We start from the raw sequence: 27,437 nt of genomic DNA on the forward strand, positions 1-27,437 counted from the left end.
CTCGCAATTTTTTTCATTTCGATTGAAAAATTTTGTTTGCCCAAACAGTGTCCAGGCAGGCCTCGAGAAAGCCAGTTAGTCAGTTTTCCAACTGAAAATAAGACCGGCAAATTTTGCATAAGCACGTATAAAATTTTGTACAAACTGCCAAAATAGACACTGCAGTCAAAACACCAGGAATTATGAAATCAAATTACGAAGAATGGTGGAATTGAGGATGGTAGAAAAGTGTGTGGCAAATTGTTTCGGTGCACCATTGTGTTAGACTGCATATATGTCTTTATTCCTAACTTTTATTTTATTTCAGCTGGAATGTACAAATAACATTTCTGAATGATTTTTTTTGGTCAGCTCCTTTTTTCCATGAAAGAAAAATAAAGCATTTAATTAAAGAATTATTTTGTTTGGTATTTGCATTCATGACGGAAATCCAAGAAAAACAATTCGTTATTACTGGTGGCAAAATCTTACACCAAGCGTATACCTGAATACGTACTACTAATCTCGCCATTAAATTGGTTTAATGAAGTCTATTTTATGCTGCATTGACTAGGTTGCAAAAATCCCTTATTTAGGAGCTCAAGAACGCTGAATTCGCGTGGAGCGAAGATATTAGTGCTAACTAGAACACGATCTGACAAAAGAGCGGCGAGTTCGAAATGCTGACACGTGTGTGCAAAGCGCCTTAGGCGGTTAAGTAATCCGGCTCGGCATATTAGAGTAGACGTCAGTTTCATAGGCTTCGAGGAACCTGAGGAAATGTTTTCCATGTGGTCATGTATGGAGTCGGTTTCAAAGCATCCGACATAATCGCTGATCAGTGGACCAGGTTCGTGGGTTTGATTTCGGGTCGTCTTGTAACCTTCATCGGCTTCTGGTTCGTGGCATATATTAATGCGAAAGCCATCTCTTGACTAATCAGTGGCATTCGTCCGAAAAGACAGATCCACAGCCAATCCAACACTAACCACATAACAATCCATACATTCGTTTTAAACATTGAAAAATAAAAACTGAAAACAGTACAAAAATTGGTTTGGTTTGGTTTATTGGTGTTTGTCGAAATTTCCGGAGCCCTCCACTACGGAGTCTCTCATAGCCTGAGTCGCTTTGGGACGTTAAACCCCGTATACCAAACCAAACCAATTTTTTTATTGTTTTCATGCAAATATTAAAAATAAATAAAACAAAACTAACTGGAAACAAAAGTGAAAATAATAAAAATACAAAGCAACACTAATGAAAAATGAAAGGAAGGAGAAAGAGAGGATAGGGAAACGCTTTCACATTTCCGCTCTAAAGCCGACTTATCCTGTAGTTTTTGGCCTAAGAATTAATCTGATCGCGTCGCGCGAATCTTTGCGTGCCTCTAATTTACATTACCCGTTTGCGCGGGCACCTGTTCTCTTCGATGTAGCTAACGGGGCCGCGTTCCGGGCGCTTCTGTTTTAGAGCACAAGGCAACGTCAGCCCGGTCTCCTGTTTTGCTCAGTGACGTATTTTATTTTGTCTCCTATTTCAGACATCAGGCGGCCCACTTCTCTTTACACGGGGCTCGCAGATGGAACCAAAAAGGCTGGCCTTGAGAGAAGTAAAAAGGTCACCAAAGGCTAAATAAAGAAAGCAATCATATACAGCTGCTCGCTCTGGAGCGCACACACATGTGCATTCGCTCGCAGGTGTTTCCGCCCAGCCGCGCCTCGAGCGATCATGGCTGCGATATTTGCTCCGTTCCGAACAACGCATGTCGCCCGTCTCCCATTCTTCAATGATAGAGAGAGAGGGGAAGGGGAAAACGAGATCACTATAGTCGAATACAACTCAGGAACGAAACAGCCTGTGTCGCTGAAAGGAGCTCCTCCAGGCCATTCCCTTACAAAAATGACTTTTGTGCTTCAACGCAAGAGGCGCCCGTGTGCTGTTCGATGTCGGTGCACGTTAAAGATCCCCAGGTGGTCGAAATTATTCCGGAGACCTCCACTACGGCACCTCTTTCTCCCTTTCTTCTTTCATTCTCTCCCTTATCTCTTCCTTTAAGGCGCAGTTCAGGTGTCCGCCGAGATTTCTGAGACAGATACTGCGCCATTTCCTTTCCTCAAAAGACCAATTTAGCAGTTTAGCTTCAGTTGACGCCTTGTTGAGCTCTTGTTGAATCGACTGGAGACCAACAACATGAACTCAACGTGTGTTGAGCCTGCTCAACACCTACTGAACAAAAGTTTTGTTGAGCGTTGTCAACACATTAATTGTTGCGCAAATTCTGTTCAATTTAAGTTGAATCGTCTCAAGGCAGCCGTTTCTGAACCTAAATGAAATCAGTTCGACATGCATCGTGTAAAATGAGCCTTATGACATTACACTCATTAAGAACGCATGCAGCACCCGTTAGAACTCTCGTGAACCGCTCAGTCGTTTTCTTGCGTAGAAAAGTGCTAGTAGTGCAATATGCTCTTTCAGGCATACTTACTTCGGAGGATTCGTATGGGCGCTCATAAAAAAGGGCGCTTAATTAGTGCTTTATTTATGTTGTTTATGAATGAATCAAGATCTTCAACTAAAAGAACGTCGCATGTGAACTTGATTACTTCTATTACACATAAAAGAAATATTAATAATAATTGACATAACTTTGCTGATTGGCAGGCCACTACCGGCTCAGGTCCGGACACTCTTGAGTACATTCGTTACCTTACACGAGGCGTGCAACTGTCCATATAGTGCGCGTGTTCATTTAATTTAATTTAGTTGTTTGAGCAAACATACATGAATCTCAGCAGAGGCTGCAGTTGAAGGCTGCGGCAACCAACGCAGCCTCTGTTCCTGTCCTGTGCAGCGTAGCGTACGTATTAAAAGATAGCATTAGCTATAGAAGCCTGTAAAGGTGCAATACATTATTTGAGCACACCGGGAAGTATTTCATTTCATTCCACTTATTTCCAGAAAAAATTCTGGTGGGGCACCTTAGCTAAAAGCCGCTTTTGTCAGCTTGACGAGGCCCATGGCCCAGCGTATTACAATGCAGGGCAATTCATACAAATATTGAAAACAGAAAAATGAAGGAAAATAATGACATAAATACTTAAACACACAGCACAGATACACGCGTAAAATGTGGTTAAAAGTAGAACGTGTATACAATTTTCTGGTAATGTAAAACTGAAAATGAACATGCATATGGATGATTTTAAACACATTTAAAATCAAAATAAGTAACATGAGTCCAACACGAGGTAGAAGACAGTGCAAAAGAAAACTACAAAAAGTTTATAGAATGTGGTTGTGTGTGGGATTGCTAAATTGCGAGTGTTTATTTAAAATTCATGAAAGGTTACTCTTAAAGGACTGTAGTTTGTAAATCGTGCGGAAGCCTTGAAAGAAGTAAAAACTGAATATCCTGACACAAGCCCGTGTTTACAAAGGCGTACAGGGCGAATGTACAAAACACTCATGACACGAATAGGTAGGAACCGCTTCTGAAATCCAGACTCGAATAGGAAATGGGAATTACGTGCGAGATCATGAAACAAATTCGGGCTCAGAAGCAGGGTGGGTGCCAATAAGCGGCCAAACAAATAGCTTAATTCTATGACAAAAGTTATTCCCAATTGTTTACGTTTAGTGTAATTTTGTTTTTAATTTTTAGTACATGATACGCGTCTTGCACACTGGTTTGAGCCAAAATGCATGGTCAGCGCATTGTCGCGCCCCTGCTGAAAACATAAAAATAGGTTGCGCGCCGTTGCTGCTAGTTGAGCCCCCATGGCATCTTTGGGATCATCTGATAACTTCCAAAAATTAGCCGCTGCGGATATCGTGGGCTTTTTTTTTTTTGACTGATCAAAGAACGCTCGTAAAGCCAAGGTTATGAAATTCCTGTTACTAGCTTCAACGTGATCGCACGCTGGGCTGCAAAAATTATAACTAGCGCCTCACCCGCCAGGTATGTGGGTCATATAAGTATGACTTGTCAGCGCTTCCGGCCCGTGACGTCAGACGGCCATGTCCGGTACCACGTCCGTTAGTGCTGGAACTCGAGATATGTGATATCACACAAAACATGCTGGCGTAACCGCTGTGTTATTCGCTTTCAGCTCCCTTGATAGGCGGACGTCCGCAATTCGGATGCTTTGTCGCAATTTATGCGCTATCTGGAGATTGGCGCCTGCTTGCTCTAAGCCATTGTCTTAGCGATTTAGCCTCCCGTCATGCAATTCGTTGTGCGCAATTGGGACATGTATGTCGACCGCAGTCTTCTGGAGGAGGCAGAAACGCGGCCGATGTGCGGTTTCCGTTATATTTCCGGCATATATGAGGGTCTTGGGCTTGTATATAGCAGTGGTTCGGTGTCCTTCTGGAATGTAGTTGAAGTTAAGCGCATACGTCGTCGTGTTTTGTGCTCCGTCCATGCCTGAGCGCTGTTCACCAGTATGATGCAACACGGACAACCCGACAGCTTGTATTCATGTATACTTCCTGCGCTTGCCTTGATTCCCGCCATCTAATTCAAATCACATGGGTTATGTTTCCGAGTGAGCAGCCTGTAAGTAGAGGTTTTAGTCTTGAGCGTTAAACAGCATCTGTCAGTTGCCTCGTAGTGTAGTGTGAAAGCAATATATAGGGGAACATATTAGCGGGATGCAACGGTTGCTTCTACAGCATGAGCGAAGCATGTTTTTTCCTCTTTCCTGAATAATTTGGTCTAGTTGCATGGACGCTTAAGTGAAATTTTAAGTACACTGCTGAAACAAAAAAAAAAATGAACCGGGTTCTTAATTGGTAACCGCTTCTTGATTTCTGTACTGCTCCAGCCAGTCCGTACTGTGAAATTTTCCCCGATTAGACCACTGCTCTAAAGTGCAACCCAAGATCGCTCACACCAAACTTATGCGCTGTTCGCCATTGGTCCTTGCCATTTACCATTGGAATAAACTGCCTGCAGAAATCGCTTCCGAAAAAAAATTACGATGCATTTGTTTCAAAACTGAAGTGCTTACTCCATGCCTACTGATTCTTAATACACTGCTGCTAGAATTGCATTTTGTCTCCTGCATTATGGTCCATGTGTGCGTGTGTTCTCAAGCCTTTCTTTTACCCAGTTATGTTCCCAGTTTATTGGAGCGCGTTTGTTTATGCTTTTCAGGTTTTCAGATTTCAAATTTCACTTTATGTACTACAGTGACTTTATGGGTTTTTCAGCCCTCCTATGCAATGCCCGTGAAGGGTCTTAGGGTACGTGAATAAAAAAAAAACAATGCTCATTTGCATCGGTTGGTTGACATCATTGAAATGAATGAAAACAACAAATAGGAACAAGGCGGACGAGGTTTTGTCCTGTCTGTGCATTATCGGCCAACTTTTTTCCGTTTAAAAAGCACCGTAAACTGCTTCATATTGGCGACTGTAAACATCAAAAACGGCCTCGAGGTTGTTTACGAAGGAAGGTATATAATGGCGGCTTTCGAAGGAAGCATCGGCCGGCGTCATGGAATAGCTTTCCTCACCTCTCTTTCCTCACAGGATCATGTGAGTTGCGCTTTCTATTGTGACCACTTCTTCCCTTTTTTTATAACTTGCACCGCGCAATCCCTTTCTGCCCTCTCACTCTCCAGCTCCATAGTGTGAGAGAAATATAGCACTCGACACCAGAAAGAAAAAAAGGGAAATCTCAGTGTAATTCCGGTTTGCAACACCCACATCATAAACCTATCCGGGCTAGCTATCCAACAAGCACGACTTCCTTTATCCGTTCCTTGGCGTTGACAGGTACTCGTAAAGTGCCTCTGAGCTCTTGCAGCAACGCGTAGCTTCGAGATAATTCACGCTTTCGGTGCTTTTCTTTCCTGTACAGAGATCGCGAGTCTTATCGTATCGGTGGCATACATGCATCGTGTCTTAACCACGCTCCCTCATTTGCCGCCCTCTTTGCAACCCTCACCCCTCCAGAACAATGAAAGCAAGATTACGTTACTTAGCTTTCTTTTTTATATATATAGAAGCGATCGTAGGTTTCTGAAATGGAAGCATCTATTTCTACGACTACGAGGAAGCGGCTCGTCTAGGTTGGACAATCAGTCTCGAGTCTGAGGAGCTACTCTACTCTGCAATTGTACAGCCGCCATTGTGCGGATGCAGTTGCGCAATTCAGCCATCAGTCACGCCGCTCTTCTTCCCCGGTTCTCGAATAACAACAGTCTTCGGGCGGTGGATGAGTCTCGCAAAGCCTTTCGTACTCTTCCTCGATGGAGGACCCGCAATTCAGAAGAAGCAACCCGCACCACCGCGCAGTCATCTCGGCACTGTGCCCGACCACAGCCTGTGACCGTCAATCGTGTTCGGTTCCTGTTTCAACCTTGGCGAGCGGATGCGCCGTCGACTTGTATCGCGTACTCTTGTTTTTCGCTTTAACCGGAAGGACGCTGGGTTTCTTGTTGTCGCATGGCGGGAGGGGCAGGCCCCGGACCGACGACGCAGGGAGACTCGTATCCTTCTATGGCCGGATGCTCGGCTGAGGTCAACTTGTTGTGCGCTACGTCGACGCCCCATCCTGCCTTAGACGGAAGTGTCGCCGCCTATTCTAAGAAACGGGAACTTTGAGAATGAAAGGATTTTCTTAACGGTGCCATATTTTCACTGAGTTTAGTGCTCACAGAGCGCCTCGTATACAGGGACAAGTTGTCTGGCTGGTACTATTTCAGCAAAAGGAATACATCCTCTCTCCTTTTGGCTATACCAGCGTTAAGTGTCTGACAAACAGTTCTGAGTAGGGCTTGTCGTGTCGTTATCTAGTCAACATGAACTGCCTAACGCCTGCAGTAACGTAGCTCTGATTTCTCCTACAGTGGGCTTTGCCACTATGACAGCCTTACCACGGGACGATCTGCCGCATCATAGGACAGTTGAGCAATGGAAAATACCAAAACGCAGTGGTAAAGGCTGAATTCAGACATCATCAGCTCTCCTAACTGAAAATGGCCCGAACTCTACGCAATCGCAACACTCTCTGCGTTGCTTGACTTTTTTTAACCGCCGCGGTGGCTCAGTGGATGTGGCGCTCGGCTGCTTACCCGAAAGACGCGGGTTCCATTCCGGCTATGGCGGTAGAATTTCGATGGAGGCGAATTTCTAGAGGTCCGTGTACTGTGCGATGTCAGCGCACGTTAAAGAACCCCAGGTGGCCGAAGTTTCCGGAGCCCGTCCCTACGGCGTTCCTCATAGCTTGAGTCGCTTTGGGACGTTAAACCCATATAAACGAAACCTAACCTTTTTTTATTAGCCGCCGCGGTGGCTCAGTGGTTATGGCGTTCAGCTGCTGACTCGAAAGACGCGGGTTTGATTCCGGCCGCGGCGGTTGAATTTCTTTGGAGGAGAAATTCTAGAGGCCCGTGTACTGTGCGATGTCAGTGCACGTTAAAGAACCCCAGGTGGTCGAAATTTCCGGAGCCCTTCACTACGGCGTCTCTCAGCCTTAGTCGCTTTGGGACGTTAACCCCATAAACCAAACCAAACCTAACCTTTTTATTATCTCAGGCCGGCAAGAGCATGTCGCAACGCTGAAATATTTAGTGCATACAGGACAAAAAAGAACAAAGGCGGAAGTGTAGTGCGCAAGCCAGCACCGACTGCCTGCAAGCGTTTTAATCGCAGGGGCTGCGATTGCTTTTCCCCCGTTTTATCTACACATCTGGCTTGACTACCAGTGCGTGAACACATACAGCGGAAAACGACGGGGTCCCGCGTCGAAAGAAAACCACTCTTATTAACCTGCCCTAGAGATCAAACTGACCGGAGATTGCGAACGCATAGTTGCGCCTGGCACACTGCGACAGCGGGCGACGGCGTATTGCGGCCATTACGTCGGACGGTCCTGGCGCCGGTCACGCAGGTTGGGAAAACAAGCCTGCGGGCGCCGGCTTACTCCGTTTTAGTGGACGTGTCATTCATGGTACTCCTGTGGTTAGTGACCGGCTCGTGTCTGAAATCGAAACCACTGTTTCGTGGTGCTCTTTTATCTTTCTGTTGAATTGGCAGTACAGATAAGAGATATCTTCAAGTGACACACCGCTTTTGCCTTTTCCATTAACACAGCTTTGCATATGATTGGCGGGAGGGGGTCGCTTTAGTCATAATCATCATCAGCCCGACTACTTCCACTGCAGGGCAAATGCCACTCCCCTATCTTTCAAATTAATACTGTCCTTCGCCAGTTGCGGCCACCGTATCCCCGCAAATTTCTTAAACTCATCCGCCCACCTAACTTTCTGCCGCCCCCTGCTACGCTTGCCTTCTCTTGGAATCCACTCCGCTACCCTTAAGGACCAGCGGTTATCTTGCCTTCGCATTACATGCCCTGCCCAATCCCCATTTCTCCCTCTTGATTTCAACTAGATGTCATTAGCCCATGTTTGATCCCTGACCCACTCCGCCCTCTTCCGATCTCTTAACGTTATACCTATCATTTTTCTTTCCGTATCTCGCTGCATTGTCCTCAACTTAAGCTGAACCCTCTTTGTTAGCCTCCACGTTTCTGCCCCATAGGTGAGTACCGGTAAGATACAGCTGTTGTAGGCATACTCTTCTGTTGAGGGGTATTGGTAAACTGCCATTCATGATCTGAGAGCATGTAGCTTAGATGGCTTCAGTCTTGAAGTCTAAATCACTACTCAGAGCCCTGATGCTTGCCAGTCGGGAATTAAATATTCCTATGAACTATAGACCCGGCTTAAACTATGAGCTATGAAAATATTAACCCGACTTCAGACGTGAATGTACCGACGCGTCGTCAAATTGAGCCCAAAAATTAATCTTTCCATCCTCGCCTTAGCTTTACTTTGGTAAACGAGCGCTATATTGGAAGTCACAGCTGGTAGTTGTCGTGCGTGCTTTGCCGTTTTCCGATCCGACGCTCAGCAGTCATGCATCAAAGGAATTCGAAATATGGGGCATTCGGAAAGCGAGCCGAGATCCGTCTGATTGAAATTGCTTTCGTTCGCGTCAGTCATCTGATGATGTGGTCGGCGTAGCGCAGGTCCGCTTACGTGTGTTCCGGTGTTGCCATTCTTTTAGTTTTGTTTTCTTTACTTCATCGCAGGGCCCTACATCTGAGTCGACGCATTTCTGTTAGCTTCATCGGTGCGTATCGATGCATTCCTGTCTGCTTTTGGGTTTCGTTTCCTTGCTCTAAGATGCTGTTTTGGACCCAATAGCCAACTGAAACTCGCTGTAAGCATTTTACTTAGTTACTGCCATACTGTCCAAGGCTGTTTTGCATCGTGTACAGTTTTCGTCAAAAGTATACAGCCCAAGGGGTGTGCTTCTGAGCTCTGCAGCGCGGCTCTTCTTGCATACTCAGGGGCCTTAGTCTCACGAAGCCGGGAGCAACTTAAGCCCTCAACCCTCCCCTGCTTAGGACTCAAATGTGCTTAGGAGCCCCGGTGAGCTGCTTGAAGCAAACCCCTTGAGCTGTATATTTTGTACAAAGAGTATACCTCAAAAACAAAAAAGATATAGTACAGCTAAGATAAGGGGCATAGAGAATAGCGCGTATTAGAACGAGAACTTGAGCTCTCTGCGTAAGCCGAGAGAAAAAAAAAATGAATGTGAAGAGGGCATGCCATTTGTGCAATGCAAAATTATAGCAGTAGAAAGGAGTTGAAATGACGGCATACGCCACGTTTCGCCGAGTGCGACCTGTGGCTGAGTCACTGGAGTGACATTGCTCACTGATTTTCGTTCAAGATTGACCGTGAGCAGGAGCTTGACGAGCTTTCTGATGTTGCATCCGGTCGGGTTCAAACTGTCCGACTAACTCTAGCAGCTGGTGAAGCTAATGTCTTGAAATGTCTGAAAAGATGCTTCTTTCTATGCCAGCGGCATAAGTCGCGACGTATGCTTTCTGGAGAGTCTCGAGTTTGAGGTTGAGTCGTGGTGCTCGCAGGTACAGCCTTTGTGAGAAGTTTGGAGCCCAGGGGGTTTTCTTTTCAGCCACACTGTGTCGTTCTTGATGGATCTCTAGCGCTCCAAATGTTTTGAACGTGAAGATTTCTGGTACTGCCTCCTGCAATAGGTATGACTTCCACGAATGCTCCTGGAGTCCCAATATAAAGCGTAGAAGTGAACCCCCTGGGTTCTAAACTTTTGACAAAGACTGTGCCTGGCTTTAACTGTACCGGTAAATTACGTGACATATCGTAGCTCTTCGCTTTAATGTGCTCCTAAAGCGTTCTTCGATCAAGTCTAACAAAAACTTTGAGCTCAATGCGGCGACCCGCACTGGAGCAGTGCGAAAGCAAAACGTCCACATACTATATCGACGTCCGTGACTGTTCTGGTTTGGTTTATTGTGTTTTAACGTCCCAAAGCAACTCAGGCTATGAGGGACGCCGTAGTGAAGGGCTCCGAAAAATTTCGACCACCCGTGGTTCTTTAACGTGCACTGACATCGCACAGCACACGGACCTCTAGAATTTGACCTTCATCGCAATTCGTCCGCCGCGGCCGGGATCGATGTCCATGACTATTTTGACGTCTAAGTGTATTTTTTCTAGCTTAATTAACTCATTACACCTCAGCAACAAAATTTTTCTCACAGCAACATTTTGTCACACACAGTCTACGACAATCACACTCACAGTTATCTTCAGAGTGCGCGTAATCGTGCGTACAAAATTTGTGGACGCGTTTTGTGGACGCGTTTTGTGGACGCGTTTTGTGGACGCGTTTTGTGGACGCGTTTTGTGGACGCGTTTTGTGGACGCGTTTTGTGGACGCGTTTTGCGGGCGCGTTTTGCGGGCGCGTTTTGCGGGCGCGTTTTGCGGACGCGTTTTGCGGACACGTTTTGCGGACACGTTTTGCGGACACTTTTTGCGGTCGCGACAGCCCTTTAATTCTCTCACATTAATAATGATTTTTTGGGGGACAGCTGCATGCAGTAAAGCTAAGGACAGTGAACACACGTGGACGAAGTGAAAATACAAAGAGAATAGCAATGGTCGCTCGGGCGTAGCCTGCGAAGCACGCGTATGCATGAGGAGCAAAAGCGGCAGCGCTGTCTCATGCGTGCCGACCTGTGATGCAAGCATCATCGAGGGTTTCCGATTGGTCGAGGAGGAAGAGGCGACTGGGGAGCGTTCTGTGTGCTACAGGCAGACTGGGAGAGTTTGCGCTGAGAGTGAGAGTGCGTCCGCTTGACCCAGAATGATAGGGACACAAAGAGAACAGTGTTCGGTGCCGTGCATTGAACCGCCGCCGTCGGCTCTCTCAAGGCAAGTGAGCTGCTGCTCCTGCCGACGCTACCTTGACATCCTTAGCGACGCCGCTCTTCAGCGGATGGCTTGAAAGAGTTCCGGTACTATGCAAACTCCGCCGCTGCTTTATTTTTGTTTTCGCGTTTGGCGTGGTTTCCCTCCGCCTTCGGAATTCCTGACGAGGAGACCCATTACGCTGTCAGCCCTGTGCGGTTCTTCGGTTTCTCCTTGCGTGCCCTTTGACGGAATAATAACTAAAAAAAAACACTCAAGTCTGAAGCAATCCTTGTAAGCGAAAGTTTAGTGCGTACGTGCCGCATTAAAGGACTTGATGCCATTTGCCTTTCAGTCTTGTAACCGGATTCAATTGGTCATTCTTCTCCTCACCGACTCGTGTAAAATGGGTTCGGTCGCATTTTTTTTGTTTTGAGTACTGAAGTAGCCACGCTGAATTTGCTCCGTGGCTCTGTAAAACCTTGGCGTGCGCGACTAGGTTTAGCCAAGCTATGGCTCCCTGATCTGGCAACATCGCGCTTTTGTGAGCAGGAAAGTCCTCGTCTTTCCATTAAGCTGTTCCGTACTTAATTTACAATTTTATTTCAGGCTAATTTCATCGGGTGTTTGTGAATGTAGGCCGTTATTGACGTGGCGGGGCTCAGTGGTGAGCGCTGAAGTGGGGCATGTCTCAAGTTTTTGTTTCTGCCAGAAATCTGTTGAATAATTTGCACTGGCATCTAGCTAAACAATCGATTTGAGCTTAGTTTCAGCGCTCCATGCGTGCTCCTTTCCCGTATGTACTCGGAAAGTGCAAGACGAGAGCTGTCTGTCTTCTAATTGATTGAGCGCACTCGTGGAAGCAGGTTTATATGACTGCCTTTCTAAAGCAGTCATGTAAACTGTAAGTTTCATGAAATGCAACATCAGCAGCCTTGCAACTGCAACGCAAAAGCCCCTCCTATCAGCCTATAATGAATGCTGTACAATGGTGCAATGATTTGTTAAACTGGTGGGCAATCTATCTTCAGATTAGAGGGACGAAAGTCCACATTAAGTCAGTCTCTTCTTAAAAAGCATGCATTAATTTCTCAGGTGCGCACTATTTTCGCACATGCCCACTGATAATGCAAATGCACTCTCGCACATGGACAAACTGTCGCACATGGACTAACTGTCGCACATGGACTAACTGTCGCACATGGACTAACTGTCGCACATGGACTAACTGTCGCACATGGACTAACTGTCGCACATGGACTAACTGTCGCACATGGACTAACTGTCGCACATGGACTAACTGTCGCACATGGACTAACTGTCGCACATGGACTAACTGTCGCACATGGACTAACTGTCGCACATGGACTAACTCTTGCTTCATGTACACATGCGCATGCATGCACACACAGAAGCACTCGTGCATGCATACATCATAACATATATCTATGCGTACGACTGAACACGACTGCGCACGACTGAACACGCAAGAAAGGTGTAGTAGGCAAGCACGCCACAGCATGTTTGTTTCCACGTGTTCCACTGCTGCGTATACACGACCAGTTCTCCATGCCTAAAACAGCGCGTTTCGCTGACTTCATGCTTCCACCGACGCATCCTAATAACTCCTCGGAGCGCGGCGGGTCGGAGAGATTCCTCCATGCTCAGCAGCAACGCGCGAGCGCCTTCGAGGCGTGAAACCTGCACGCACATTCCTTCTAGCGCCCTGTGCCAACGAGGGTCCCACATCTCGTTTGCGCGTCTGCACGCGCATACTAAATCCTATGGGCGTTTTCCCTGGCCTGCCCCACCCGCGAGTTGGCCAAGTACCTTTCGCCAAACGTTGGCGGGGGCTTTCACGAAGCGTTGGGCAAAACTCGACTGAGCCTCGAGGCTGACAAGCTTCCCACCGGCGCGCAGCCGTTACGTGACGACGCGTGCATGTGCAAATAACGGTGAAAGGCGCGGAGCGAGAACAGCGCTCGGTTAAACGTTTGCCTCTGGGTGTTCTCTATACACGCTCGGTCTCTCCGCGCTGAGTTTCATTCTTGCTAGCGCCCTGTTTGTTATTCTTTTTTCTTTCGCCTGTTGAGTAACTTGTGCGCGTATATACGAGTGCTTGGCTGCTGCCTTCGCGATATGATCGGCGTGGCCGCGGCGAGGCACTTCACCTTATCTGCTCCGGTTACTCGCGGCGTTCCCCCTTCCTCCTGCTCCGCTTTGTACATCGAGTCTTCGCGGCCTCTGATACGAACGCATGACCTGGGAGGGGCTTTCTTTCCCTTACGTAAGAGCAGGAAACGCACAGATTCGAGGAAGACACTGTTAGCTTTTCCAACACTTTTTCCTTCAGTTCACCCCGCTGTTTCTTATGCGTGTCGTCCACTTATCCCTTACCTCAGCTGTATTCCCTGATAACTTGCCCCGAAGAACTACCCGTCGCTAATACTATCTCGCTACTCTTGTCTTCCCCGCGTTTCTTTGCCTTTCATGCCGCTCTCTAACACCCTGCTTGCGAAATATATTAATCTCTCCTCATAATATGATGGTTCGAACGGAGCTACGATTTCTGGAGCTTCGCTCCCGAGCTTGCGACCCTAACTGCGCCCCCTAACCTGGCAGTTCGCTACTCTGGTCGAAGCTTCTTGGTCACCTTTACCGGCCGCGGCGGTTTCATGCAGGCGAAATGCTAGAAACCCGTGTGCACTGAGACGTCCGTGCGCGTTCAATAACCCGTGCACGACTCACCCATAGTGCGAGTCCTTTTGGGACGTTCATCATCATCATCATCATCATCAGCCTGACTACGCCCACTGCAGGGCAAAGGCCTCTCCCACGTCTCTCCAATTAACCCTGTCCTTCCCCAGTTGCGGCCACCGTATCCCCGCAAACTTCTTAATCTCAACCGCCCACCTAACTTTCTGCCGCCCCCTGCTACGCTTGCCTTCTCATCGAATCCATTCCGTTACCCTTAAGGACCAGCGGTTATCTTGCCTTCGCATTACGTGCCCTACCGAAGCTCACTACTTCATCTTGATTTCGATAAGGATGTCATTAACCCGCGCTGTTTCTCACCCACTCCGCCCGCTTCCTATCCCTTAACGTCACGTTAAACCCTAAAAAAATACAAATTGACCGACTTGCCCGGCCACTTGACGATGTTAGCTTCAGTAAAACACGTTTTTGGACAAGTTGGCAACATTCTTGATTCATACCGGCAGCGAAGGAGCACAAACACACAGAGAAGGAACATGCAAAAACACGGATGAACGCTGCACTCACAACTGGTTTATTGAGAAAAATTTCGGGCATAAAAAAGCCTCACTCGTCTGCTCACTACACAGAGAATAAAAACCACAACAACCACGTGCCAAGGTAACACCAGAAAATATTGCCGCGCAAAGGTTGAACTCCGAAGTGTACATAAAAACCGAAGCATCACTAATACAGCAATTTGCTCTTTCCTTTATATGAAAGGCGTCCAGGAGTTCGCAAATAAATTGGTACAGCTTATTATTTACGAACGAGGCTGAGGTCAGAAGCGCGTGAAGTTGTGTTTTTACAATAACTTGATTTTTTTTTTTTATTTCGAGCACTTGTCATATGGCTTAAATGTGTTCTGCCGCCGCGGTGGCTCAGTGGCTATGGTGCTCGGCTGCTGGCCCGAAAGACGCGGGTTCGATTCCGGCCGCGGCGGCTAGAATTTCTTTGGAGGAGAAATTCTAGAGGCCCGTGTACTGTGCGATGTCAGTGCACGTTAAAGAAACCCAGGTGGTCGAAATTTCCGGAGCCCTCCACTACGGCGTCTCTCATAGCCTTAGTCGCTTTGGGACGTTAAACCCCATAAACCAAACCATAAACCAAACCTAAATGTGTTCTCCCGGTATGCCACAGAAAGTCGTGGAGGTTATTCTATTGCCCTAATTTGGGCAGGCTTCGGCTCTTAGTATTTTCCGTAAGCGACATGTATAGGTATTCTTTAATTCCAACTTCTAATAATGTTGTTCTTGCTGCCATCGTGTTCCTCACTGCAGAATTCAAGCAAACAATCAGAGGCGGGTTGTTTTCTCTCCGGCAACGCAATGTGAACTCAGCCTGCGATGACCATAGCGATGTTGTATTCTATGAGGTAGGGTTTCGCCCGTTCAAGACAACTACACCTTTCACCGCGGTTCCCGAAGCCTACACCGCCGTACACCTGTCGGGAATACCAGGTCGCTCCAAAAACGAAAAGCCTGGGCAGGGCATGTAATGCGAAGGCAAGATAACCGCTGGTCCTTGAGGGTAACGGAGTGGATTCCAAGTGAAGGCAAGCGTAGCAGGGGGCGGCAGAAAGTTAGGTTGGCGGATGCGATTAAATTTGCGGGGATGCGGTGGCCGCAGCTGGCAAAGGACAGGGTTAATTGGAGAGACATGGGCCAGGCCTTTACCCTACAGTTGGCGTAGTCCGGCTGATGATGATGATGATTCAACACTTCTAATAATGCCGCCCCTTATTCAGCACGTCCGGGAAGCACTGGGGGAAAATTGGTTGAATCGTCATCTAGCACACCGGATGGGCGTTGGGAATAAATTGTTTCCCCTTCTCGCTGACAGTCTGCTGACCCTTACATCGAATCTAAGAGCTGCAGGCAGCACTCCAGCGGCTGGACTGCTGAGAGCTTCCGCGGGCAGATTTCGCGCAGCCGCACATTTCCGTCATCCCGTCGTACGCCCCCAACCCATGGGAAATTGCACGGAAGTGACCCACCCGGTTTGCTGAAATTGCCCGAGCGTGGCAACCGTAAGGGGTCATAGTGTTCTCTAAACAGACGCTGGATTGACACATGAAGAAAGGGACTCCTGGGTCCGTCTAATTTTTGTTTTTGTTTTTTAACTTTGAGACAAGATTTCGTGCGCACTGTCAAAGTTGCAGGGCGGGGCACGCGATTCAGCTGGCTAGTCGCTTTGGCGGATATCTCTGTGCGTTGCGTTTTGTGACTAATTTGTTGATTTTTTTTGGTATGTGTGTGTTTTGGGGGAGATTTATTAGTATATTTAAGGTTGAATGGGGTTGTGCTCAGCAAGGAACCATGGTGTTAAGGCTTGCTGCTATGGAATGCTTCTTTAATGTGAGACTGACTCCCGAGGGTTTAAAACCGAGGCCGGTAGCATAGTCCGTAGTTCTGGGCGAGGTCTAATTAGGTGCTCTGCAGTGTCGCCTATGCCGAGAAGGGAAGATTTCTTCGTTAGCCAGTTCCGTCTTGTTTGTCGCTCTGTTTAACATGCTGCACGTTTTTTAAATCTCCTGTATATAAACTTGAGTTTACTTTCTCCTTTCTTCCTGTCGTTGCAAGTCGTAATTATCCCGTACCCGATGGGCCACCGCAAGTGCAGCAGACCTTCAAGATTATAAATCAGCTCTGACGGGGCACTTCTGAAGCATGGAAAAGAACCATCCTAACTTTAATATAGGCTACATAATTTTCGTCTTGAGTTAAAGGAACCAATTTGTCATGAAAGTGCTGTAAACAACTGATATAAGCAAACTCCAGGCTCACTGCCTTCCTATAGATATTTCCTTTTGTCTATCCGTTGTTTACAGACTGTGTATAGGCAAAATTACACTAAAATGGTATGGTTGTAAATCTACACATTGTATAGTGGCTGTTGACTAGTCTATGGCTATAGAAAGTTTAGACTTATTAGAAAAGTCTACGGACAATATATAGACCTCCTAAACAATTTTTATGCAAGATTTTTTCACGCCTGTTGTCAGCTTTTATCGTCAGAAATAACGAAGAGTCCTAAAGATAAGTGTCCCATCTACAAGGCAACCTCTCCTGGAGTGAAAACCTGGGCAAGGCGATTATCAAATCATGCTCAATGCATTAGTCTTAAACAGAGTGTAGACTCTGCTCTCCGCAGCATTTTCTCCTGCATCCGGCGCAGCTACATCCGTGCACACGCGCGCTACGTGGAAGCGCATTCGTCCTTCACTGTCGCTATTATTCATCCCGACCTTGAGCGCGCTGCATCGAATAACCTTCATCCCGTCCCATTATTTTTTGTTTGTTGCCTAACCGCACATGCTGTGGCAAGATTGCGTGTTACGACAGCAGCCCTGCCAGGGACCACCTAGTTCGCGTATACTGCATACTGTGTATACTGTAGACTGGTTTCGTTATATGGGGTTTAACGTCCCAAAGCGACTAAGGCTATGAGAGACGCCGTAATGGAGGGCTCCGGAAATTTCGACCACCTGGGGTTCTTTAATGTGCACTGACATCGCACAGTACACGGGCCTCGAATTTCTCCTCCAAAGAAATTCAGCCGCCGCGACCGGGATCGAACCCACGTCTTTCGGGCCAGCAGCCGAGCACCATAGCCACTGAGCCACCGCGGCGGGGCGATATACTGTAGACTGCGCATACTGTAGCCTGCGCATACTGTAGCCTGCGCATACTGTAGCCTGCGCATACTGTGTAGACTGCGCATACTGTGTAGACTGCGCATACTGTGTATACTGTGTATACTGTTCATACTGTTCATGCATACGCGGGCAGGGCACTTTTTTCTTATTTATTTTTAAGCCCACACTAATATCTGTTCATGCATACTGTTCGTGTATACTGTGTATACTGTTCATGCATACTGTTCGTGTATACTGTGTATACTGTTCATGCATACTGTTCGTGTATACTGTGTATACTGTTCATGCATACTGTTCGTGTATACTGTGTATACTGTTCGTGTATACTGTGTATACTGTTCGTGTATACTGTGTATACTGTTCATGCATACTGTTCGTGTATACTGTGTATACTGTTCATGTATACGCTGGCAGACATTGGAGCCCTGAAAAGTCTCGCACGCGGCTGCGGGCGCCTTCTGCGCATGCGCGATCTTGCGCGCCGGGTGTGTGCGCGGTTATGCCGAAAAGAAAACCGCGCGCACGCCCGCGCGAGCAGGCGTACTACGCCCACCGCGGAGTGGTAAATCTGGCTCTGCGGTGCATATGGTATTGGCGGCTGCGGACCGCGTCGGTTGGTTGCTTCTTCCGGGCCGCTCTGCTTGCCTCTTCTCGCTGCATGCTCAGTCACGCTCTCCTGGCTTTCCTGACCTTGAGCGGCGGCGTTGCACGGAGCAATGGTAATGCGGGATAAACCCGAGAGGCGCACGCGCGATTTCGATGCGCCGTTTGCCTAATGCGGGGCTTGGCCGGAATGGTAACGAAGTCTCGAGCTGTGTATACGCAGGGCCTGACGCATTCTATGGACGGCGAAGGGGACAGGAAAGGACGGAGTCGATGTCGTGGGCTAGGATATAGTATGAGTTTCCTCCTTGTATCGATGGTAACGAATGTAAAAGCGCTTCGACGTCACACTTGCGATTCATTCTCTGTGTCCTCAGAAATTAATCTGCAGTTTTACGCTCAGCGAACTCAATGTTGATGACTGACTTCAGTACCTAAACTTTGCCATGTTGCGGATAGAAAAGGCCATGTCAGGTCATTTAACTCCGTGGGTCTTGAAATGCCTGCTGAACGTGAAACGGAAGGCGATCGCGATTACTGCTTTTCAGTTGATGATAGGCAGCAAGAAATACTTAGCCATAAATCTCTTCTAAGCTGAGCCTTATGGCTACCGAGGAATGCTGTGGAGCTCTCTGAAACTGTTAGATGATGAGAAATTTCTTGTTGTTCGAGGTTCGAACCACGGACCAACGCCTCACGTGCGCAGTCACTGTACCACCTAAGTGAACCAGGCTATCTAGCCGAGTAGTGGACTTGACCGAACTGAACTGGAAGTAGTAATGATAGGTCTCAGAAATAGGACAAAATTAAATGTGCAATAGAAATATTCGGAAGTGCACAAATGTATATGTATTTTGGAAGGGGACGCCGTGTGCATTGGCAGACATAGTGAACTTCTAGAAAAAGCGCTATCGAGAGGAAACTCTTCTTGAGCGGTTGGGGAATAGCGCACTGTTCCTATGCTGACGCGAGTGGAAATAGGAACAGTCGCATTTGCTACAGCTCCTTGTCACGTGGCCAGCCCACGTGCATCGAAGCAGCGGGTTCCCGAGTTCGTTAAGCGCCAGAGAGGAAAGAAGCTAACCTTGGCGCGTGTTCTGCCGTAACAATAGCGTGCGAATGCACATTTGTGCTCATCCTTTCCGTGCTCGTCACCACCATCGACGTCCCCTTTTCCTGCTGCAATATGCGTGCATTTTATTGTCAGCCCAAATAATAGCGCGCATTTCGTAAGCCGCATTACCTCGTTCCGAACACGTGCCGGCTTTGTTCGGTTAGGCTTAGTTTGTATTAACGCCTGAACCGCGCCGTGACGGAAGTGGCGAAGACGAATAAGTGGGCAGGGTTATAAACAGGTGCAGGTACCGTCTTTGCCAGAAGCGACCAGGCTTCCCTTGACCGCTTTGCATTCTCTCGGGTGACTATTTCCAGAGGAGGATAGCGATTGCTCAGGTTCACGTCGTGCTGGTTTTCCTTGTCGCCCATTAGAAATGGCGACCACTTTGCGCGTGTTCTCGGGACATTGCCTGTGTGAGCTCACTTAGGCGACCTGCGCACTTCAGTGTTAAGTTATCCCGCGATTCATGGCTTGTAGTGGTTTATTAGCTACTTTACAAACTCATGACCAGCGATGCTACGAGAAGTGCGATACTTCTGGAGAATAAGTGCCCAGTTCTGTAAGCTCCTCTTGAAGAAATGTGGACGCTAATTTTGAGACACGAACAAAAGAAAAACACTGGACAATGTGCTTTTTTCTGTAATTTTCTTTTCGTTCTGTTTGTGTCCCAAAGTTAGCTGTATTTTTTCAATATGAACGCATGCCAACTAGCTCGACTTTATTACCTGTTGAGAGAGAGAAAAAAACTTTTATTGTGAGAAAAGGTTGGAGGAATGCCCCCAAAGGGTGGCGCCCTTCGTCGAGGGCCCCATTTGCCATATCTGTTTGGTGCCCTGTTGATTCTGTAAGTGTCCGGTTGAATGCTCGCCTGCGTTAACAGGCATGTTTGCTAAAGGGTAGATGGTCTTGGCTTCATTTTATATCTGCGTATGGGCATGAGACGCATTGTAGACTGCAGATGAACGCATCGCGGACTGTAGACAAAAACCGGAAATTCCTGCTGGTTTCTGTGCACGTAGACATACAACTATTTATGACTACACACGTGCGTTAGCTGTCCGTAGAACTTATCATCGATGGCTATAGATATCCCTTTGTGTGCAGAGCACTGCAGTGTTTAAGCTCTGTCACTGAATTGACGTCGGCTCCACGCGGTGGTCTATAGGTGGCATCAATGTCAAAGGAAACACAGTCGCGCACGAGCATGTATTCTGTTATCTCTACATTAGAGGTGAAAGTGTATTGTGCTTATCTTGGAAGCGTTCAGAAAGTTACTACTTAGAGAACAAGAAAAAGGTAAATTGTAATTTATACTTATTAGATAATCATTGCTTGAATCCTCATACCGTATTCCCTTCCATTAAAAAAAAAAAGACAGGAGAACACACCTACGCTGCGTCTTAATGGCATGGCCCGATGGTGTTATGTCCCTTTAGCGGCATGAAGTCCTCTTTGCTTGTCATTCACTTCGCAGACCCGGATACAGTTTTCTTTCACCATCCCATAACGCTTAACCTACCCTGAAGTGTACAATGCGATGGCATCACAGATGCCTCCCGTGCAAGTACTCCTTTTCTGTCGCTTAGGTTCTGCATACATGCCCATAAGTCGTGAATTGGTAATTCTGCTTTATATTTATAGTAAATGTTTAAAGTCCTCAAAATGCTCTCACACACAGGAGAAAACAAAGAGACGGAGCTAGCCCCTTGTGTGGGTGTGCGTTTTTTTGCGCCTTTAAATATTTACAATGAACAGCTACCAGCTCACTCAACAAGTAGTTCTAATTTGCATTCATATATCGCGGCGAGTCCTCATACCACCCCTGGCGCAGCGGTGCAGTGGTTAAACGATGCGCCACCGATGCACACGTGGCTGTTTCAAACACAGCCACCGCGGTGGGGCTTGTGGGATCCTGGTAGTTCTGCCCGAGCAACCTCTCGCGTGGTTCAAGCATTCACGGCAGCTAGTGGCAGGTCGGCCACATGAATCAAATTCCCAGTGTTTGCGGAATGCTCGCACCTCGCGCAACACGGCTCCGCAAGGGCAAAACTCAGTTGTGTCTCCACCGAGTCAACATCCGGCCAGCTATGCATCAGCGTCGCGCTGCAACAGATATGCATGAGTCCGATCGCGCCTGTTTTCGGCAGCGTCATCTATCGTTCCTGGGTATATGCAGCGACAAAGGCAGCACAGCACACATGTGCACAGAATAGATGAGCTGCGCTGTCTGCTATCTGGCGCTGCCTGCACAAGGTATCCGGACAAAAGGCGAGCCCGACCAGGCAGGCAGCGCATACCACAGCGTAACCAGCAGGGCATTCAGACTTACCAAATCGCTGCCATTATACTTGATCCACGACTGTGCGGAGTAACTTCTGCTTCCACTTCGGATGCTTTGACCAGCCTGTGCACATGCAGGCAATCACTGATTCTGTAGACGATCGGCGAGTGCTTGGCCGGCGGTTACCGACAGCTGCATTGCCACCCTTTTATTTTCTTTCCGAGAGATCTCGCGGGGTCTGAGAGACGCTGCTCAGTCTCCATACTTGCTGGCAGCGGGAGTTTCCCAACTTCGAGGCCTAGTTCATGATGCCTCCTGGTTCGCTATAACCGAGTTGTGCGGCCACAGGTGTTCGTTGTATCTGAGATAAATTACCATTGCCCTAATGCATATTTTGATAGTGGCACCGCAAACGTTCGTAATAAGAGAGCGTTCGTTATATCTGCGGTCGTTGTAAGTGTGCTCAACTGCATGTAGTTAGGCTGTGTATTCCACGCTTTCGAAAAAAAAGATATTCCCCATAACTACACAGGTTCTCTAAGACCATGGATGGCAGTTTACCAATATCCCTAAAGAGAAAAGTATACAACACTTGTCAGAAGTACTTGTATTTGGGTGTGTTGGTTCATAACTTTTCAGGAGGACACAGGGGCGCAACAAAAAGACACGGACATAGAAGTAGACAGGGACGAGCGCTTGGGTAAGCGGAGGTATATTAACGGTCTACGTCAAATAAAGCCTGTTGATAGTAAGCGCTCGTCCCTGTCTACTTCTATGTCCGTGTCTTTTTGTTGCGCCCCTGTGTCCTCCTGAAAAGTTACAACACTTGTATCTTACCGGGACTCGCCTATGGGGCAGAAACGTGAGGCTAACGCAAAGGATTCAGTTTTAGTTAAGGACAACGCAGCGAGCTATGGAAAAGAATATATGTTTTACGTTAAGAGAGAGGAACTGGGCACACTGGGTGAGGGAACAAACGAGGGTTAATGACATCCTAGTCGAAATCAAGAGGGAGAAGTGGGCATGGGCAGGGCGTGTAATGCCAATGCAAGATAACCGATGGTCCTTAAGTGTAACGGAGTGGATTCCAAGAGAAGGCAAGCGTAGCAGGGGGTGGCAGAAAGTCAGGTGGGAGGATGAGATTAAAAAGCTCGCGGGGATACGGTGGCCGCAGCTGGCAAAGGCCAGGGTTAGAGAGACACGGGAGAAGTGTGCTTTGCGGTAGGCTTCGTCAGGCTGATGATGATGATGATGATGATACGAATGAGTGCGTCATCCTCAGTGACCCTCTGTAGGTCGAAGCCTTGACAGTTTTAGTGTTCGCTTAACGAGTTCGGCGCCGTTAAAGAAGGGGGTAAGGGTTGGAGTGGGTAGAGAAGGGGGTAAGGGTGAGGGAGCAGCATGCATTGAACAAGATGGCTCTCTTAACGCTCACTTTGCGCCCACGTTAGCGTATCTTCAAAACCGACGAAAACGAAGCACCTTCGCTGCTTCGTTTAGCGTACTGCTTTCTTCGCCAAGCGAGGTCAGTTCACTTTCTAAAGACCCTGTTTCCTCGTTTTAACCAACTGCGTTGTTCGCCGTCGCCTTGGTCGGGGTGCCGCTTTAGAGCGCGTGACCCGCTGTCACTCAGCTGCCATCCTGAACGACCTTCGGCAATGCACCGTGCGACAGGCACGGACGCAGGAAGGCCGAAGACGTCGTCGATTTAGCTGGACCTTGGGCGGGCTGGTGTGCATGCAAGAGCGCGTTTACTTGTCGATTGCGATGGACGTTTGGCACGCCTGCTTGGAGAGAAGGATGGACGGGGAAAGGGCAGTAGCAAGTGTTTAGGCGCGGCTCAGTTTGCCCTAACGGACATAGGTGTACATCCGGAAACAGACGTTTTTCTTTTCTTTTCCTGTACTTCGATCGTGTCGCGGAAGGGGTCATTTTCGGTCATTAGGATGTCTCGAGCTCAGTTGTTCAGCAAGATTTTTTTTTTTATTTTTGTGGCTCAGAGAAGCGACTTTGAAAACGGACGGTATAACAGGTGCGAGAACAACTCGTTTAGTTTTCCTTTCTTGTTTGTTTTTCTTAATGCGGTGTCTAGGCCTAACTGCAAGCTATTTGTTTCCCCGGAAACTAATGCTTACCCTGCAGGGGTTTGGCTTTCCTGCCAAGGTCTACAGCTGCTGCTGTCTGACTGGATTCCCGTGTCGCTGGAGTCGAGCGCGAAACAGGGCGGCGTTCGAAATAGTGCGCAGGTACTCGGCGTGATTCGGATGGACATGACGAGATTGCTTTTCTATCCCGCATAGCGCCACGTGCCCAATAATGATCTTTATATCTCGGACAGCGTCATCATTTCGAGCCCCGCCACTGAAGTGTAAATCACGACGGTTGGTTTGTGTAAGCCACTTATGTGCGACGGGCACAGCTGCCCTGTCATGCGGAAAAAAAAAAGCTGTGATGCGATTATCTAGAGTATGCGCTCTCCTGAGGTATGCAGCAATTTCCTCTGTCGCGGACTCATCAAGAAGAGGGTTCCGTGGCTGCCACACGCGTGCACAGCCCACCTGCGGCCCACACGTTGGTAATCTCGGAGCCGAGAGTTTATTTCTTTCTTGTTTTTTTTTCTTGACACAGGTATGATGCGAATCGGTCATGTTCAGCTCCACCCCTAGCTCGGCATAGAAAGTCAACCTTCCTGGCTATGTCCCTTTTTTTTTATGTTGCTTTCGCATCTACATGCACTCAACGTCCGGCATAGCAACAAGTAGATGGAAATCGTTGGATATGCGAGGGGTGGACGCGTCTTTTTTTTCTATTTTTCGGCGTCCGTAAGCAACGGCACGTGAACCGTTTAAGCATAAAGCTGGAGGTTGCTTGTATTAAAGGCGTACGGAGGACAAACTGAAGGTGGCCTGTAATGATAGATTACCACATTCCAATGAGAGACTGCTTGCAACGACGCAGTACCTCCCGCCACGGTGGTTCAATGGTTACGGTTCTCGGCTGCTGAGCTCGAGGACGTGAGTTCGATCCCTGCTGCGGCGGCCGCGTTTTTATTTAGGCGAAATGCAAGGAGCTCATGCACAGAGGACAAAACGCTTGTCTAACACGTTCTGGGCGCGTTTTGGGTTGAACACGCGATGTCAATAGATCACACTTAGTTAAAAATGGTCTGGATGTAAGCATGTGCTACCTGCACATGCATAAGCTTATGCATATAAGAACGGTTAGCAGCTAGTTTAAAAATCGTCGATGCTTAATGAAGCACACGCTAGGCGATTATAGCTTGGTTTGGTTTTATTGGGGTTTAACGTCCCAAAGCGACTCAGGCTATGAGAGACGCCGTAGTGGAGGGCTCCGGAAATTTCGACCACCTGGGGTTCTTTAACGTGCACGGACATCGCACAGTTGTATTAGAAGTATGGGTGTATTGTATGACAAGTACTGTTCTCAGTCAAATCCTGCTAGTAGTTGCCAGTGCTGTTAAGTATGGGATAGCCTCGTCAGGCGACAAACCGCCTTCAACCTACTCACCAAGGACAAATTTCGTAATTTTCCTTATATTCAAAATTTGTAGCCACTAATTGCTTTCCTTTGAATGCTCTCGGACTTTCTTATGATAGACTTTGCATACGGGTCCAAAATTATGCAAGCATATTGGTGTACATTATATGGTGTACATTACACCCTTCGTTTCCTTTTTCCCGTCTTGCCGTCCATTGTCCTCGTCTCTGGACGCCATCCTAACTTAACCTAACGCACCCGTATACGTTGCTATGGGCGCCCGTATCAAGGCCGACCTAGCCCCGCGTCAGGCGTGCTTCAAGAGCATCCCGTACTCGTGCATCCAAAATTGCGTGCGCGCCCTGGCAAGCCGGTGGCCTCCGTTGCCCGTGCCTTTGTTTCCGGCCTCGCTTGTACTACACGGACGTCGTTTTTCCTCTGCGTCGGCTATTACGTGGGAGTCACTGAACCGGCGGTTCTTGGCCCCCCCTCAGCCTTCCTCGGACCTCTCCTCATCCTCTTGCACGATCATCGCGCGTGCGTGTATTTTGCTGCCTCTTTATTCCTATAACCTTGGCTCGCTTTCCAACGCCGCATCACTTTTTCTTTACGTTTTCTACCTGTTCTGGTCACGGATGCCAGCCTGCTTAGTTTTCTGTTTTCCTGTTTTATTTACTTTTTTTCCCTCGGAAGAAGCGGAAGCGTGCGGGTTTCGTCGGAACATTATGCTCGCAGATGAGGTAACCTTCAGCGTCTTTGGGAACCAACGGGAGAGGATGGCCTGGCCAGGCTGATGATGCTCGCTGACGAGGAGTCTCTAGTTGTACGAAAAGCAAAAAAAAAAAGAAAAAAGCACGCGAAATACTACTAAGCGTGCGAGGGGAGCGCTGGATTGGGGCGCAAGGAAGACCTTCAAGGCAAACCGGAAGCCATGGCCTTACGCCGGCGGAATCTTCGCGTGTATGTGCTGCTCAGATAAACATTGCGTATGTGGAGAACTAGCGAGTCGAATGTAAAGAAGCGCTTTGGTTTCATCGTTGCTGCCTTGTTGCTCAAGCAGCATCAGTGATCGGCCCAGTATTCGAAACGCATTTATTTATTTGAAAATACTGCAGGCCTATGTGGCCCAAGCAAGAGGGGCAAACAACATAACAATCACCCATAAAGAAACGAAAAACAACACAGAGCATCATTCGGTGATAACAAAGGGAAGAAAGAACAGCATTAAAAAATACAAAATGAGACAACTTAACCTAAAATATGTTGTTTGGATGCGTTGCTAAAATTACTATTTCGAAAAAGGCAAAGGCCGGTTATACAAAGGGCCGGAGTGAAATCATCCGTTTGCAATATTGGGCCAATTCCCTGTGTTGCTTGGGATTCGTGTGCACTCTAGTATTGTCTAATGCGAGTCATTTTTTTTAAGCATGAAATGGTTTTAGCCCCCGTTGTCGGCAGTGTGGTGACGTCACGCCGAGACCTAGAGCCATCATCCGGGCACTGAAATCCACTCATCCGGGCACTGAAATCCACTCATCCGGGCACTGAATTCCCGTCATCCGGGCACTGAAATCCACTAATCCGGGCACTGAAATCCACTAATCCGGGCACTGAAATCCACTCATCCGGGCACTGAAATCCACTCATTCGGGCACTGAAATCCACTCATTCGGGCACTGAAATCCACTCATTCGGGCACTGAATTCCAGTCATCCGGGCTCTGAAACGAGAACATCCGGGCACCGTACGAGACTTAACGAGATTTAACGAGACTCTCTAAGCCCTCCTACGCGACCGGCATGCAAGCACCGGTTGGTCTCCAAACGAGACAAAAAATAACTGCTGCCAGTGCCTTCTCAATGTTTATCAAGATATCAGTGGAGCTGTGGGTTTGATAATGCACGGAATTATAATTTCCGATTTCTAATAAGGCGTGCAAAAAGCACATAAATGCCATGTTACACTTCGTTGTCATACGTGATCCGGGGGAGAAGCGCTGCGTTCAAAGGGCAAGGCATCGCGCCGAACGGGTGGTGGCGTTCCTCCCTTCCTTTACGGTGCGGTTCGGGTGTCCACCGAGATGGCAGAGAATTACTGCGCCATTTCCTTTCCTCAAAAAACCTTGCGTTCAAATGGCAAGGCATCGCGCTGAACGGGTGGTGGCGTTCCTCCCTTCCTGTACGGTGCGGTTCGGCTGTCCACCGAGATGACATTAGGCCCGTAAACATTTCATGCTTACTCTACTCTCGTTTACGGGAGAGGCAGAGATTTTTCGCATTAAGTTGTAA

General features: G+C 47.9%; 1 protein-coding gene across 3 annotated transcripts in view; it reads left to right on the forward strand.

Moving 5' to 3' along the window:
• The window catches only part of LOC149367130 (ferric reductase 1-like), an 87,765-nt gene that overhangs the window by 24,284 nt on the left and 36,044 nt on the right, over positions 1-27,437 (forward strand). Inside the window, exon 1 of one of the 3 annotated variants that reach the window (XM_089554335.1) lies at positions 9,156-9,219. The exons of the other annotated variants lie outside the window; for them this stretch is intronic. The gene's annotated coding sequence lies outside the window, so the exon portion shown is untranslated. Of the gene's footprint in view, positions 1-9,155; positions 9,220-27,437 lie in introns of those variants that run through there. 3 annotated transcript variants of the gene reach the window in all.

The sequence above is a fragment of the Amblyomma mixtum genome, chromosome 1 (genome assembly GCF_055824585.1).
Source record: "Amblyomma mixtum isolate Tamu chromosome 1, ASM5582458v1, whole genome shotgun sequence".
In the NCBI taxonomy this organism is placed as follows: domain Eukaryota; kingdom Metazoa; phylum Arthropoda; class Arachnida; order Ixodida; family Ixodidae; genus Amblyomma; species Amblyomma mixtum.